We start from the raw sequence: 15291 nt of genomic DNA, 5'->3' as shown, positions 1-15291 counted from the left end.
TGGACGGCCGGACAGGCGGGTATTAAAGTACGAACAGTCCCCATCACGATAATACAGGCCACTTGCCGCCAGGCAGCCATTATCCTAGACATGTCATGACATTTGTTCGGGGAAGCAAGCACGCATGAATTTTCGTTTTTGATGCTTAGCAATCATCTATATCAAAAACGAAACACAGGACGTATATGGTGCTTATTTTGGACGACACCAAGTTTCTTGAGGATTCCATCAGAAGGGTCAGCCGACAGCGCCATTTAGCAGCAGGTTTTGTGTGCGCTCGAGGGCCTCCAAGCTCGAACGTCGTTTCGAGCTAGACTAAGGCGCCGTTCCAATTCGCGGACGGCTTGCTGGACAGCTTACGAAGCAGTCTAACTAGACGTCCAAAGGAATAAAAAAGCTACACCAACGCAGGCGATAACCTCGTAGCAGGCAGGTTGAGAAATGCAAGCCGCAGGTTTCATAAATAATATTACCGTTATTATTACAAACTATACACGATTTAAAAATTAAACAAAGTCATCTTCACCACCAGTAAATCATACTAAAGATTTCAATAAAAAAAACAAGTGCTTTTGTTACAACATCAATGCTCAAAAAGGTGGCGCTGGCGTCCCTTATTAGTTTAGACAGGAAGTTAGCCTGCATGGTAGCTGACTTTGATGCCGTCTCTTCGAAGCAGTCTTCGTTGACTGCTTCGTTCGAATTGGAACGGGGCTTAACATGTCGGACTGCCCGCGAAGACGGCAACGAAGCCGTCTAAAGGAGAAATTGGAACGCACCCTCATATCTAACAAACACCCTGTCAAAATAAGCGGATACTGCGTGTCGGAAATTGCATGTGAACGTCGCCCGGCATCCAGATCCCGTCCCTTCGAAATTCGTGACGAAAGGGAGGACATCCACTCCCGGTGCAGACGGCACAGGGCGCCTCGCGCGACGGTCCGGAGGAACGCATGCGCGCCCGTACGCACGCCATGCCGTTCGGTCGACCGTTTGTTGGTATAAGGAATCTGTTCATACTTTGCTTTTAGCGCATGGCTGCGTCCCGGACGTCGGGGTCGGGTTAAGCCTATACGTGGTTATGTACCGGACGCCCGGGCCACCATTTACGGCGAGTGATGTACTGCTCGATATTTTTTTTATTTCTGCATTGTCCGGTTCTGGTCTCGTGCTCCCGCTCACGATTGCTAGCGCTTCGGTCCATGAAGCAGGCTTTGCTCTTTGCAGTGGAGACATGCAAACTCGATGGCAACGACGTAGAACGATCAAAATTAGTGGAGTGCATACACAGCTGCGTCTGTACACTCTATAGAGAGCCCTGCGCGGTTATTCGCACATCCGCACATTCACGCGCCATCCACGACAAGTGATTAAATGTTGTAATTTTTTATTTTCATTTACGTTTTTCAGGAAACAGAAATTCGTTCACACAGAAGTTTCTGCTCAAGTTCTTTGGGACCGAGAGTATTCAATCGTAAGCTACCCGTGACGTCAACTCGTCACGTCGATCTCATCACTCAATTTGATCACGTTTAAAGGTTCCATTTGATCATTAAGCAATGCAACTTTACTTCAGTCAATTAGATTTTCTCATTAATTTATTAATTCAGGGACCCACCGCGGTGGCTCAGTAGCTAGGGCGTTGCGCTGCTGAGCACGAGGTCACGGGTTCGATTCCCGGCCGCGGCGGCCGCTTTTCTGATGGAGGCGAAAAGCAAAGACGCCCTTGTGTACGACATTTCGGCGCACGTTAGAGATCCCCAGGTGGTCAAAATTAATCCGGAGCCGTCAACTACGGCGCGCCTCATCGCCTGCGTTGCGTCGGCGCGTTAAACCCCGCAATCAATCATTAATTCAGGGCAATTGTAGCGGGCGCACTGGAATAGAATTGGAGGGAGTCTGACTGTCAAGAGCAGTGCTTCTGGGTTCACGTCTGATTAAACAAGTATGAGTTGCTAGGCTGAGTTGAGAAAATTTGGATGAGTTGAGGCAGTGGTTGAGCGCTGACGCCCCTATTAACGGTGCCTTCGATTCGGTACACGTATTAGGCGTCTACATTTATGCGCTAACCAGTAGCAAATCCTGTCGGCAAATACCTGCTGCTTGCACCGCCACGGGCGAACCGCCCCGCGTCAGACGGCTTTGGCCAAACGTTTCGTCGACGTACACTTTCAATGTAACCATCCATTTCTATGCATCCACTGTAAGCCTTCATTGGTATGCACACCACAAAGTCACTCGTATACGTTCTAAATGTGGAGTACCTAAGCAAAAGAAACAAATGGGAAAATAAGCTGCAGTCTGCTTTGTTTCTATATTTAGGCATAAGCGACACGCGTCTGCCCTTGTTTTTGCAGAAACAAGATAGGCCGCGAGCGTGTCGGAGCCAAGGAACGGATAATCACGGACTGCGTAATCACAGTGCACAACGTAGTCACTTAGTTCCAGCGGCAGAGCGCAGCAGTGGTCAACTTCATTTGGGGCGTCGTTAGGGGCGCTCCAGTTGTAGAGCGCCCGGCCCGGCGGACGAAACCACGCAGTTAGGGGAGTAGTAAAACTTGAGCATGTACTCGCGCACACTGAATCCTGGAGGCGGGTCCTCAATAGTAAATGAAGGGGTAATGACAACCCTCTTGCGACCGGATTTTCTTTCGTCGCTAGGAAATTGCGAGGAAAAATACGAGGGGCGACTTTGATGACTACGAAGGGGGAACACGCTACGGTCTACGAACTGGAGAGCTATATAAATAACGCTTAGTGGAGTTCACGAATATGCGTAACCAGTCAGCGAGTACGATTATGGTAAAAACGGCGGGGTTATAGAGGTCATGTCGTTGTTGCGTTTGTACCCAGAACTTTTGGTCTGTCTTTGGCGCCAGGTCAGCTACTATTCGTCAAGGAAAATAACGTCCGTGGAATAGCGACGAAAATAAGCTACTGGTTAGCGAGCCAGAGCGATTTAGTGCAGTAGCTTTTCTGAGATATTATAACCTACGCCTGCTTGATATTCGCAGAAATGTCTATGCCTCGGCACTCGTAACTACATTTCATCCCACAGACGCGCTTCTGCCGCACGGAGAAATGTAATTTACGATTTCCGCTTTCGTCGTAGAGTAACATGCACCTTCTCATGCTTTTGCGCCATATGTAAACATATTAGACAACGCCTTGCAATAGGCAAGTGCAAATATAGATCTTTCCACACACACAGAGAACGATTTGTCTTGTTTGGCGTTTTGAAAAATGCAGCTGTTGGCCCCGAAGAAAGGTTAATTCAATTTTTTCATAGTTTCGGAATTCTTTTTTCCACCAAGTGAAAACGCTTTACAGCTTCGAGAAGATACGATATCAGGGGAACATAAAACGGATTACTTCATTAAAACATCCCGAAAATTCATTGAGAAATATCCAGCCATTTTTCAGTTGCACTGCTATATACCGTAATTACCCGATTCTAACGCGCACCTTTTTTCCGGAAAAATAGGCCGGAAAATCGCATGCGCGTTAGAATCGGATACGAAACCGAAACTGCCGTAACAGCGGAAATTTCGTCCCACCCATCGCCATGGCCATCTCAAGATGGTGCCAAAGCCTTGAGCAAGATGGAGGAAGACTTCCTCCATGTTTAGCAGCAATTTTTCGAACGCAGGAAGCATAAGCGCCTAGGCTTTTCTATCGGCGTTCAAACAAATCGTCAAACCGTTCCACTTGCGCACTTGATAACAGCAATGGCAGCAGCGGCTCTCACGCGTTCAAAACGAGCGGTCGGCTGAAGCGTGCGGCTCTGGAGAAGCTCGCGGGATGGGCGTGTGAGGCGTGGGCCACGATCCCATCGACCATGGTTTAACGTTCGTTCAGAAGTGTGGCATCGCGAACGCTCTTGGCGGCACCGAGGACGAGATGTTGTGGTCAGCGGAAAGTGACGAGGAGTGAGATGAGTGAGATTACTTCGGGAAATATATCGCCCAGTTCTTCCGCATTCGTCTGCCTGGGTCATAAAGTTCCGTGCGCGTTACAATCGGAGGTACAAGTTGTTTTTGTTTTTTTTTTTTGCCAGGAACATCGGGTGCGCGTTAGAATCGGGGCGCGTTAGAATCGGATAATTACGGTAATCCTTTTACTTTTTCATAAATTTTGATTTCCGCTGATGTGAAACGTTTTAATCGACGACAGGGGGTCCCGCTGTAGTCTCGGCAGTGGTGCCCTGGTCTATATATTTGCATTTAAACTTTCGTCTTTCCGTAACAAAGAATTAAGAACTTTAAACTTCCGACTATATCACGTGGGTTTGGATTGCTTGTAGATTCAATACCTGCAAGTTTCCTCGAACGGCAGGCTCCTAATTCTGCTTTCGCTCAGTTGTACAAACGTTGTCAGCGTGAAAGAATTTTTAGGCCCCTGCAATGGCAAAGGCAATGCCATGCGGGGTTTCAAAGCTCTTGTGGGTTTTCTGCCACCTCCAGACAAGAGGCTAGTGTGCGACTGTTTCTCTCTGTACCTTGTTTTTGTGTATGTGTGGGTGCATGTGTTTCTCCAATGTATTTTTTATTATTTTTTTACCAATTAACCCTCTTCACATAATCACCACCCTACTTAAGTAGCAAGTCCAGCATTCTGCATTGCTGAACTCTTCGGTGTCATTAAAAGATCCGCTCCTCCTTTCGTTCACGTCTTTTTTTTTTTTTTTCGCGCATATCTTGGAATACAAAGGCCTTATACATGAGCACGGGCGCTCACTAGCATTCCTCCTCATTTTTCTCTGTACCAAATTTCAGGTGTCAAAGAAAACGTCTAAATTCCAAAGCCCAAAGTACAAAATCCGAAGTCCAAAGCCCAAGTCCGAAGCCGACGCCCACGCTACGAACCCAACGGAAATGCTGAGCTACCCGAATGCGATGATTGCGCAATCAGATATACGCCGGTTTTATAACGCGAGGGACCGAGGTTCGATTCCGACCAGGGGAATGGTTTTCTTTAGGGGCGAAGCTCTTGCGGGCTCGGGTTGTCGGCGTCTCCTGTCGTCGTCGTCGTTTCATGTAGTCACGGTACTAAAACACCGGGACACTCGTTTTCAAACGCCTCGCGCTAGAATGTAACGCGTACTAAATGAACACACCAGGACACTCGTTTTTCAATCACTCGCGCTAGAATTTTTCATCTCCGTGGGCAAAAACGCATACCAAAAGAACACACCGGGACACTTATTTTCCAACACCTCGCGCTAGAGCGCTTTGTGCTTCAGAGACACGAGACTTTTACAGCAAAGCTGTACACCCTTAGACCCAACGGCTTCATCTCCGTGGGCGAAATCGCCAAAGCGCCAAGAATACACTTATACACTGCATGCTTCGCCCCCCCCCCCCCCCTTCAGGTTTCACGTTAGTGGAGATCGCCCGGCTTTTTTTTTTTCTTGAGACGTGCGCACTCTCCACACCTGCTCATCGGCTTCTTGCCTCCTCGCCACTTTCCCTCACACTTCTTGGCCTAGCATTTTCCCCCTATACACTTTGCTGCGTGGAGTTTTGAGTGGCTCCAGGCACGGATGGAACTCAGGCTTGAACAGATCCGCCGTTAAAAACAAAGAACGCCGGGAAGCTCCTCACAGTCGTTCTGCAGAGTATACACCCTTGTATACGTGTTTAGTTTGGACCACATCTATGTTCCCCGACACTTAGTATTTGTGTGAACACATCATTGTGACAGTGTACTCTAACAACGGTCCCGATAAATCATGCTTCATTTGAAAATGTAGACCCAGACTGAACGGGCCCGTTGCTTCCGTTTTCTTTTAACTTAACACGAAAGTGTTTTATTCCCGGATACACGAAGATTTCGGTGACGTCATATCCGTAACAGGCATGTCGCCAGTACAACGAAGCAATCGGCCTGTAAAGGGTGCACCCCTGCACACATGGTCTTTTTGCGGGGAAGTACCCATTACTACTAAAGAGTACGTTATGCTTAGGTGTTCGTTTTCGGGTTTTATATTTTAACACGAAAGTGTTTTATGCCGCGATACCCCAAGATTTCACTGACGTCATATCCGTCACGGAAATTACGCCAGTGCACCTTTGCCGAAGCGACTCGCCAGCAGGACGTCGCTCGCCAAGCCGCCCACAAGACAGCCACCTACCCGCAAATCATGCTCAGTTGCAGATTTCGCGGCACATTTGACTTTCGTGTTTGACTTATTCCTATGACAGAGGAATCAACCACAGTTTTTTTACTAGTGTGTCGATGCCAAAAGACATTAGTCAAGTAATGCTACAACTACAAACCATTGGAAACCATCACTGGGTGGAAACCATCACTTCTTGATGTTCCATGTATCCCGAACTTTGCTATTTGCTTTTTCCCCCGCTGCTTCAAGTTTACTATTACCTACCTCTACGCCATATACAGTTCCTACTTCTAGTGCGTTGCAAATCAAGCGCTGCCAATACCACGGGTCACGATCTACGCGGTCAGAATGACTCGCTTTTTCACTGCTGCTTGATTTTTCACCACTTCTTTAGTTTACTCGTCAAGTGCGCGTATTCTGCGTGGCCAGCGTAAGGCGAACGATACAAACCTAGATAAAGTAAAGAAAAGAAAAAGAAGACGACGATTCTATTGTCCCCGGCTCGAATAGAAATCGCTCGCCCTTCTTTTTTTACCTTTATTTCCGGCAGGTCGTGTCTTTATTCGTTTTCCTTCTTCGTGCGCTCCCGTCGCGCTCTACTTGAGGTTTCAAGCAGGCTACGTCCAGCTCGCGATATATCGCTACGACTTCGTGCCTGGAGGCGAGCGAACGTACACTACTGCAGGCGAGTGAGCAGCGGGCGCCCGTTCGTGGTACGTTGTTTGCACCGTGCGCTCCACAAGAGACCGAACGGACCAGGCAGCTCCGATGCTGCGCTTCTGTAGTGCCACAAGGTTCAATATTTGCCCCGGTCTTCTTGGCCCGGCCACCGAGGCGCATACAGCACGGCGTATATTGCGTCGTCCTGAAATCACTCGGCCTTACACAAACACGTACGAGCACCGGCCTCTCCGTGCACGAGGACGGCGCCGGGTCAAACTTGGAGGCGCCTCAGCGCGGATCTTGAACTGGACGGCCGCGGCCTTTTTTCCCTCGCGGCTATGTCGACGGAAACCTCGCCTCGTGTCCGGATCACGCAGGGGTCTAACTATACGTTATGATGATGCAGCTCGAAAGATGGTAGCCATGTCGAGAGATCTCTGTCTGTAGTATCGGTTAGACTCGTTCGCTGCAGAAGTTTGCTACAATCGAATGGGGTCGTTGGATATGTTTGCTCTGCGCGTCTATTACGTTTGTCAGCTCCGAGCAGCGTGCTGATTTCAATAGCGGCTAAGTTGAACTGGTGGCGTACGATAATGATGATGATACTGTAGTTATAGTGATGGCGATTGGTGAGCGTCACGAAGATGGGTCCAATCAGCGGTTATTTTCGGTTTTACTGAGAAGCATTAGCCTTACTTGCTTGTTTCTAAACAAATGAAGCGTCATTTGACGTTGAACAGGAGGCAAGAGAGACATCAATGACGGGATCTTTCAGCTCACACAAGGTTTATTTAGCACCCCCGCCTGGGACGACCGGCAAAAATTTAAACGCAGCTTTCAGACGAAAGTTGAAATAGCGCGAACTGAAAATCGCAAAAAAATTTTATAGACACTGAAACGATATCGGGCCAAACTTGAACGTTGCCTTCGCAGTCTCTGATGCCCCCATATCCGACTTATTAGGTGAAATTTTTACGGTGGTCATTAAAACTATGCCGTTGTGAACTGCGGCAAGTGACCTGCAGTGAAAACAACTTTCAGGTTTATTAGGAATGAAATGAAAGGCGGATGGATGCAAAAATGAACTCCGCTGCGTGGTGCTTACGGGTGTCGATTTAGCACATTAGCACTTAGGACAAGCAAGCAGGTTTTCTCCCCTTAAGGTAGGCACGCTCGATTATTGTCTACCCGGGTATTGTCAACCATCCCGCACTATGGTTCAGTGAACGAGCGTGCTGAAGAGCGGTGGCCCCCTTCCCCAATATCGGCACAGCGGCCTGCCCAGGCGAGAGAGCCGATCCAGCTCAAGCCAGCCGGGCGTGTGTGTGGCTGCCTGCTCGTGCGTTCCCTGAAAACGAAAGGTCATAAGAGATAAAGCGAGCGTGCTTGCATAGGCTTCGTTTGCACAGAGCCATCCATTTTCAGTTCGCTCAGTTTGGCTCCCAAAGCCGGTGAGAGAGCTGGAGCCAGACTGAGAGACGGCTTTGTGCAGCTTGCCTGCGTTTTTGACTAATGGCGCGCAGGCGGCGACCCACGACTCTGCAAACGAACGCTTGGAGCCAGCGTTAAGGGTTCATGCGGATGTCTTTTTGTTTTTTGTTTTATCTTTGGATATAATTTCGCCGGCACATCGCCGCGTCTGCTCATCACGCATGCATGAACAGTTTGATAAAATATGTTCATACAATAAAAATATAACAAGAGTTTGAATGTCAATCAACACGGCAAACAAGAATTAATGTCATAAAAAGTGCCTAGACTTGCAACATCGAAGACGCCTGAAAAACTGGACGTTATCCAAAAATGTGTTCATACAATAAAAAATATAACAATAATTTGAATGTCAATCAACGCGGCAAAGAATTAATGTCATAATCAGAGTGCCTAGACATGCAACATCGAAGACACCTAAAAAACTGGGCGTTATCAAAAAATCTGTTCATCAATGAAATATATAACAATAATTTGAATGTCAATCAACGCGGCAAACAAGAATTAATGCCTTAATCAAAGTGCCTAGGCATGCAACATTGACGACGCCTGGAAAACTGGACGTTCGCCAAGTGTCCGGCTCATGGAGCACAAAAAGAAATTTACGCACAAATGAATGAAATTTTGTGTGTGTCTTCGCTCGTTCTATGACAAGAAACTTTTGAGACTATCGAAATGCACGTCACAAGCCGTTACCATTGGACGGAGCATAAATTTGGCATAGACAAAGCTAATGGAAAAAGCCGAAACTCGTCCGGGCCGGACATTTAATCCGGGGCCGAATCTTATATGGGGGGCCGGAACACTTACGGCGGGGTTGACGTCTCACGCAGCCTCCCACGATTGGCGATGCGTGCTGTTTTTTCTTGCAATTTTTTCACGTATAGCCAATCATATGAGACCGCGGGAGAAATCAAGCTCACAAAGCATACAATTTGGCTCCCGTTAAGGTCCCGTGATAAAATATAAACACGTTTCACAAGGCTCAATTCCACCCCAGGAGACGCTTGTATGGCTGCCGCGACGGCAGCAATGGAGGCTTAGTGAGAGGAAGTCAGATTAAATCAGCGCTATTTCAGAGGACACAAGCACAGGAGCACATTATGCGGCACGACAAAGGGAGTTAAGAACAGCTCTTGACGATGACTCTTATGCAGGGGCATTGATTAATAACTAGCACAGAAATGCCACCAGACATTTACGCCCTTAAACCACAATATATTTGATTGTAGGGTTTAACGCGCCGACGCAACGCAGGCGATGAGGCGCGCCGTAGTGGACGGCTCCGGATTAATTTAGACCACCTGGGGATCTTTAATGTGCGCCAAAATCTCCTACACACAGGCGTTTTTGCTTTTCGCCTCGATCAGAAAAGCCGCCGCCGCCGCGGCCGGGAATCGAACCCGTGACCTCGTGCTCAGCAGCGCAACGCCTTAGCCACTAAGCCACCGCGGCGGGTGAAACCACAATATACTTGTAAGATTGTAGTTCTGATAAAGCAGGCAGAATACAACAAGTTACACCATGACTAGCATAATCAGAGCAAATATTCCAGTAAATTGAACCAATGTCCGAACAATATAGAGCAGCAACCTTGATTTTGTTAATCAAATGCCATGTTGCTTTTTTGGCCTTGTTCTGTCTCGGTGTTGCGGACGCGTACGCGTTTTATTAATTCGTTGCGCTTGTACTTCTTCCAGAGCGCCTTATTCGGTGGTATGCATAAGCGGATGGCTGTGTGTGCAAAAGTCCCTCACATGCTTCCAAGCCGCCATGTTTCCACGTGGCACACAAGGTTGTTCTGCATTCAAGGCTTGATGTCCTCGACTACGCCCGTGCAAAGGCGTTTTGACGATGCCTCTACAGAAAATGCTTGAATGAGGCTCCTTTAATAAACACATTTCTGTACAGCAAATTGATCCGTCGGAGCTAATTCAGAGCCCTTCTTTGCCACACCCCCCCTTTTTCTTTGACGAGTACAACCAGGAGTTCTCCCCGCATGCCGATCCTGTCCATATAAGAGTGTTTATCACGCAATGGCGCGTCAAAAAACGAAAAGTTTGACATGTCTGTTCCCTGGACTCCTTTGGGAAGGCTCGTGCTTCTAGCGAACAGAAAAACCTGGCGCGTCCGTAAATAACCCTTCAGAAAAAACATGCCTCGGGCACTTAAGTCTGCTTCCGGGCTTTGAAGGCAAAAAAAAAAAAAAGCCTTCAAAGTCCCTAAACCTTTCATCAAAGACTTATTTACTGCTACATCGTGGCGGTGGTGGTGGTACCAGTGGGATGGCTCATACCCACTCAGGGGGATTGGACAGGAAATGGGTGCCTTACCGAGATACACAGCAAGAACAATAACCAAGAACGTTTACTTACGTAGCAGCAACGGGACTTGCCTTCATCAAAGTACAGGTACATGATTTTACTGTCTGCTGTCTGCTGTTTGCGGACACCAAAATCATGTCACTGTACTCTTATGAAGGCAAGTCCCGTTGCCGCTACGTAAGTAAACGTTCTTTGTTATTTTTCTTGCTGTGTATCCATCCGACTATTTACTTATACTATATATATATAAATATATATATATATATATATATATATATATATATATATATATATATATATATATATATATATATATATATATATATATATATATATATATATATATATATATATATATATATATATAGAGAGAGAGAGAGAGAGAGAGAGAGAGAGAGAATAAACTTTCTTTATTGAAGAAAATAAATAAAATGGAATCTTCGAGATGGTTTGCTTAGTCCGTACACCTTGAGCTCGGGTCGCGTCCACACCCCTCTCGACCAGCTGACGCTGACCAGCTCCATCTCGAGGGTGGAGCTGGCCAAGGCTCTCTCGCAAAGCTCATGGGGGTGGAATAGGGAGATAGGGGCGGCACTGCGGGGGGAAATAGGTAGAAGCCAAAATGTGACTTCTGGTGGGGTGTGGAAAAGTGTTCCAAGGGCACGGAGGAATCGCTCCAGCTCTCTCGGGAGTTGTTTGTGCGCTGGAGGGTATAATGCTGTCGCTCTAATCGGTAGCGTTGTGTGATTTCTTGGTACGTGACCATCGGGTGCATGCGCTCAGGCTCACTTCCTGTAACAGATGCTCGGCGGGATAGCTCTCGAGCCAGGATATCGGCGGTCTCGTTGCCCGGAACGTCGAGATGAGCGGGGGCACAGACGATCTTGATGGAACGGTTTGGGGGGCGTTGTTCAAACGTATTGAGGCTTGTGCGGTGAATTCTTCCGTTGGTGAAATTTCGGCACGCCTGCTGCGAGTCGGTGATGATGGCAGTAGCTGTGGTTTGACTCACGGCGAGGGCTATGGCCGCTTCTTCCGCTTGCAGTGGGTTGTGGAGTGGTATAGTGAGACTGATGTGGTTGAAAGAAACTATGTATTTGGAGGGAAAAGAAAAATATTTGAATATTAGAATGGATTAGCAGTAGATGACTAGAGAAATAAAAGTGTTTGCGTCTGTTTCCTCGGTTCCGGTGTTTTTTCGTCATTTTGAAGCGAATTAACCCCACAGACACACTGGCCGCAGTTCCCAGAGCAGCTTCCCGTAGTCAGTGCTCTCCTCTGCATGCACCTATTCTACTCACGCGCCATCACGATCACCTGCCACGCGGCACGCACCAATGTGATCCTTGTTTCATTCAGGCAGAGTGCCGGATTAGCGAGCGCCGTGGACAGTGCGCTTGCCTCCTGCTATTGCGAACTGAGCTCAAATTCCAGAGGAACCAAATTGTGTTATGTTCTCTTTACAGCGGCGGACATTTTGGTACCATTCGTGTTGAAGCAGCCGACGACGGTCACTTTTCGCGTTTCATGAGACATCTAAGTTCAATCTCCTTAAAAAGAATAGCAAGGACAAAGCAGTCAAACTAGGCTCCCACGTGGCTCTTGGTCGTCAGGGCCGATTCTCAGCCGGTCGACCGCGAACAAGAAAGCCGGGCATTCGGCATTCGTTAGGCAGTAGCGGAGCTTAATTAGCAGCGCCCTTCTTTTTAATGTAATGCCCGAAACTCGCGCCGTTTGGTATCTTCGGTGGCCGTGATTCTCTTCCCATCGCTTCTTAAGGGCCTCTTTTGCACACTGAGACGGCAGCTGTTGCGCTCCTGTGAGCTCTGGGAAAAACGGCGCCGACGATGAAACGGGACGCTAAGCGATCCGTGACGGAATAAAATTCTTGGGTTGTTTGGATTCTGTCGATGGCAATAAGATAATGATAACGATAGCGATGATGACGTGATGGCGCGGACGGGGATGATGATCATTTAAGACCCCTTTGTTCTGGTACGTTAGAAAATAAGTCATGTTTTGGGCTCCACGTTTATAGTGTTCAGCAACCTGATGGGATGTTTAACACATCGATGTTGGTATGTTTAACCCATCGACGGAAGCAGACGTAGCCCACTACCCCGCTCCGATGCCTGCAGAACTAGGAAAACAGAAAAAAAAAATGTGGTTGATTCCTCTTTTATAGGAATCAGTAAAACACGAAAGGGAAATGTGCAGCGAAATCTGGAGCTGAGCATGATTTGCGGGTCGGCGGCTGTCTTGTGGGTGTGCTCCGCGAGCGACGTCCTGCTCTGGCCAGGTGCACTGGCGTAATTTCCGTGACGGATATGACGTCAGTGAAACCTTGGGGTATCGCGGCTTAAAATACTCTCGTGTTAAAATATAAAACCCGAAAACGAACAATCCTAAGTATAACGCACTCTTTAGTACTAAAGGTTACTTCCCCGCAAGAAGACCCTGTGAGCAGGGGTGCGCCCTTTACAGGCCGCTTGCTTCGTTGTATTGGCGTCACTTCCATGACGGATATGACGTCAGCGAAATCTTCATGTATCCGGGAATCAAACACTTTCGTGTTAAAAAAGGCGACGCATTTCTCGCATAGCTGACTCACACCAGTTTATATATACACATGGCCAACTTCAAACACAATAAATAACGTTCGCGTTATTTTGTTCAATTTTCCCGCTATATTTGGTCGCCTCACAAGATCTGTTTGCGGAACTATTCACCGTGCCTGAAACTGAGGGCCGAAATCTGTACCGGCTTGATTTTTTTTTTAATTTGACACTGGTAATCTTGGACTGGAACCAGGAAAGAACACGGACAACATGGCACAGGACGACTCGCGTCGCTCTTAAAGTTGAGTGGCGCATTTACGCTTTACACCGCAAGCAACGACCATACCGAACAAAAGGTTTTCGGGCTTGGTTCTCCCTGTGTTCCTCAACGTCGTGCGGTGCAGTTATCCCGATTCGGTGACAGGTTAATTTTAAACTCATTAAGATAAGCTAGGCGACCAAGAACAAACCAACGTGCAACACAGAGCTGTCAAGCGCTCCATCTCCAGATACCACATTTCTAGGAGGCCCACTTACATACTTCAAGCTTCGCCGGTTCCACCCCCCGTCGACGAATCCCTAGGCTCGCTCACTCCTGCGGCCGCTTTAAACATCTAACTAAATCATCTCCCTGTAAGCGAGAAACGGCCGCAGCGTCAGCTCCCAGGGCGATGACGATGCGGCGGCAGCCCTGGACGACGGGACAACGCGGGCATACATTATACTAGCTCAGCGTCCGCCGGCGCCGCCAACGAGTCGGAAGATTTACGGCTCTTTGTTGGACTACTCTCGCCCCGGGATCCCGCCGCACCGTGCTTCCTGGCCCCATCGAGCTGCTCCTCTCAGTATTCACCGGTCATTTATCTGACGCCGGCAAGGCCCTATCGGCCGCTTCCGGGCGTTGTATACGGCGCCGTGGGGTACAACACGCTCGGCGACCGGCGTGCAGTACCACGGTGGAAAGTGTAGGGTCGGCAACACGCCACCAAGACAAGCATGCCCCCAGACGATCGTCATCTTCGAAAGACCAATCACGAAGTGCCGATTGCTATGTTGCCTATGAGCTGGCGATAATAATTGGGTTGAAACGGCAACGCACAAGGTTCTCTCTTATCGGAGAATATGTGGCTTGCACAATCACAACGGGAACAGAGCCAGGTAAAAGAAACAGGTGTGCAGCCCACTGTCTAGTTGCGGATCATGGTTATACACCATTACTGTCTGCTTTTAACGGGCTCTCGTTACCTGCAAAGGCGGCAGTGGAGGTGGTGGTATCCCGTTAGAATATGCGGTTCACATACGTCTAAAAGGAAATTGATGTCCTGCTTTAGTGCGTATTAATGTTAGGATTACGGGTACCTCGGCCTTTCACAATTGTAAAGGCCAGGAACATACGGAAGAAGACGTGCGACTTCTCTATTCGCTTCCAGCACGTCCCTCTGCTTTGAAAACAAGTGAATCAATGAGCTCACTTGCCGTGCTGTGACGGTATGTAATGGCACTCATTTTCAGCTCACAAGGCAAAGCATTGATACGTAATCTCATTTTCGGACGGCCGTGCGTCTTTCTTTTTATTGTTTGTACGCCAGTTGTGTCCCTTCTTAACGAATGGTACGTTAAATTATTACCCCAAATAAGGATATATAATTGCCGCGTAACCTGTAACATCTGGCATCATTCTCTTTGTGGACCTGCCCGTTTGTTTACGATTTCAGGAAGCTTAAAGCGGAATGCCCCGCATGAGACACCTTGTGTAGTTAAGGTGACGGTATTGGCGAAATCGCGGACACCGAGCCCCTACTCAGGCTGTATCCAACCGTGGTAATGAATTGTAAGGGGGAGGGCAGAAGCCTCTAACTGTGGTCGTGGAAGCCTTGCTCATGCTCCAGTCGATGGGCACCCTGTTTGTTTACCGGGCATGGAGCTGAGCTCCACGACCTTTCTCGGCATCAGGGTACACCGAGCTTCTCTTTGCTTCTTTTAGGTGCTGTATGGTAAATCATAATTCCCTCCCCCCCCACCCCACCCCAACATGATCGAAGGTTGATTTCCACCACTCCTAGCCCTCAGTTTTCCAAAGCCGGATAAATACCCCCGTTTTTGTGGTAATGGAATCCACTGAGGCGCGGGATCC

At 48.2% G+C, this 15291-nt stretch overlaps 1 long non-coding RNA gene across 1 annotated transcript; it reads right to left on the bottom strand.

Moving 5' to 3' along the window:
• Positions 1 to 10990: 10990 nt before the first annotated feature.
• On the bottom strand, positions 10991 to 14017 carry LOC144151628 (uncharacterized). The gene is made up of 2 exons (XR_013318925.1): positions 13695 to 14017; positions 10991 to 11688 (listed from the first exon to the last, which is right to left on the bottom strand). It is a non-coding gene; the product is annotated as an uncharacterized LOC144151628 (long non-coding RNA).
• Between the last annotated feature and the right edge of the window lie 1274 nt (positions 14018 to 15291).

Source organism: Haemaphysalis longicornis, unplaced genomic scaffold (assembly GCF_048455015.1).
Source record: "Haemaphysalis longicornis isolate Haplotype H1 unplaced genomic scaffold, Haemaphysalis longicornis Haplotype H1 scaffold_9, whole genome shotgun sequence".
Classification (NCBI taxonomy): Eukaryota; Metazoa; Arthropoda; class Arachnida; order Ixodida; family Ixodidae; genus Haemaphysalis; species Haemaphysalis longicornis.
This window is presented reverse-complemented; position numbering and strand designations above follow the sequence as displayed.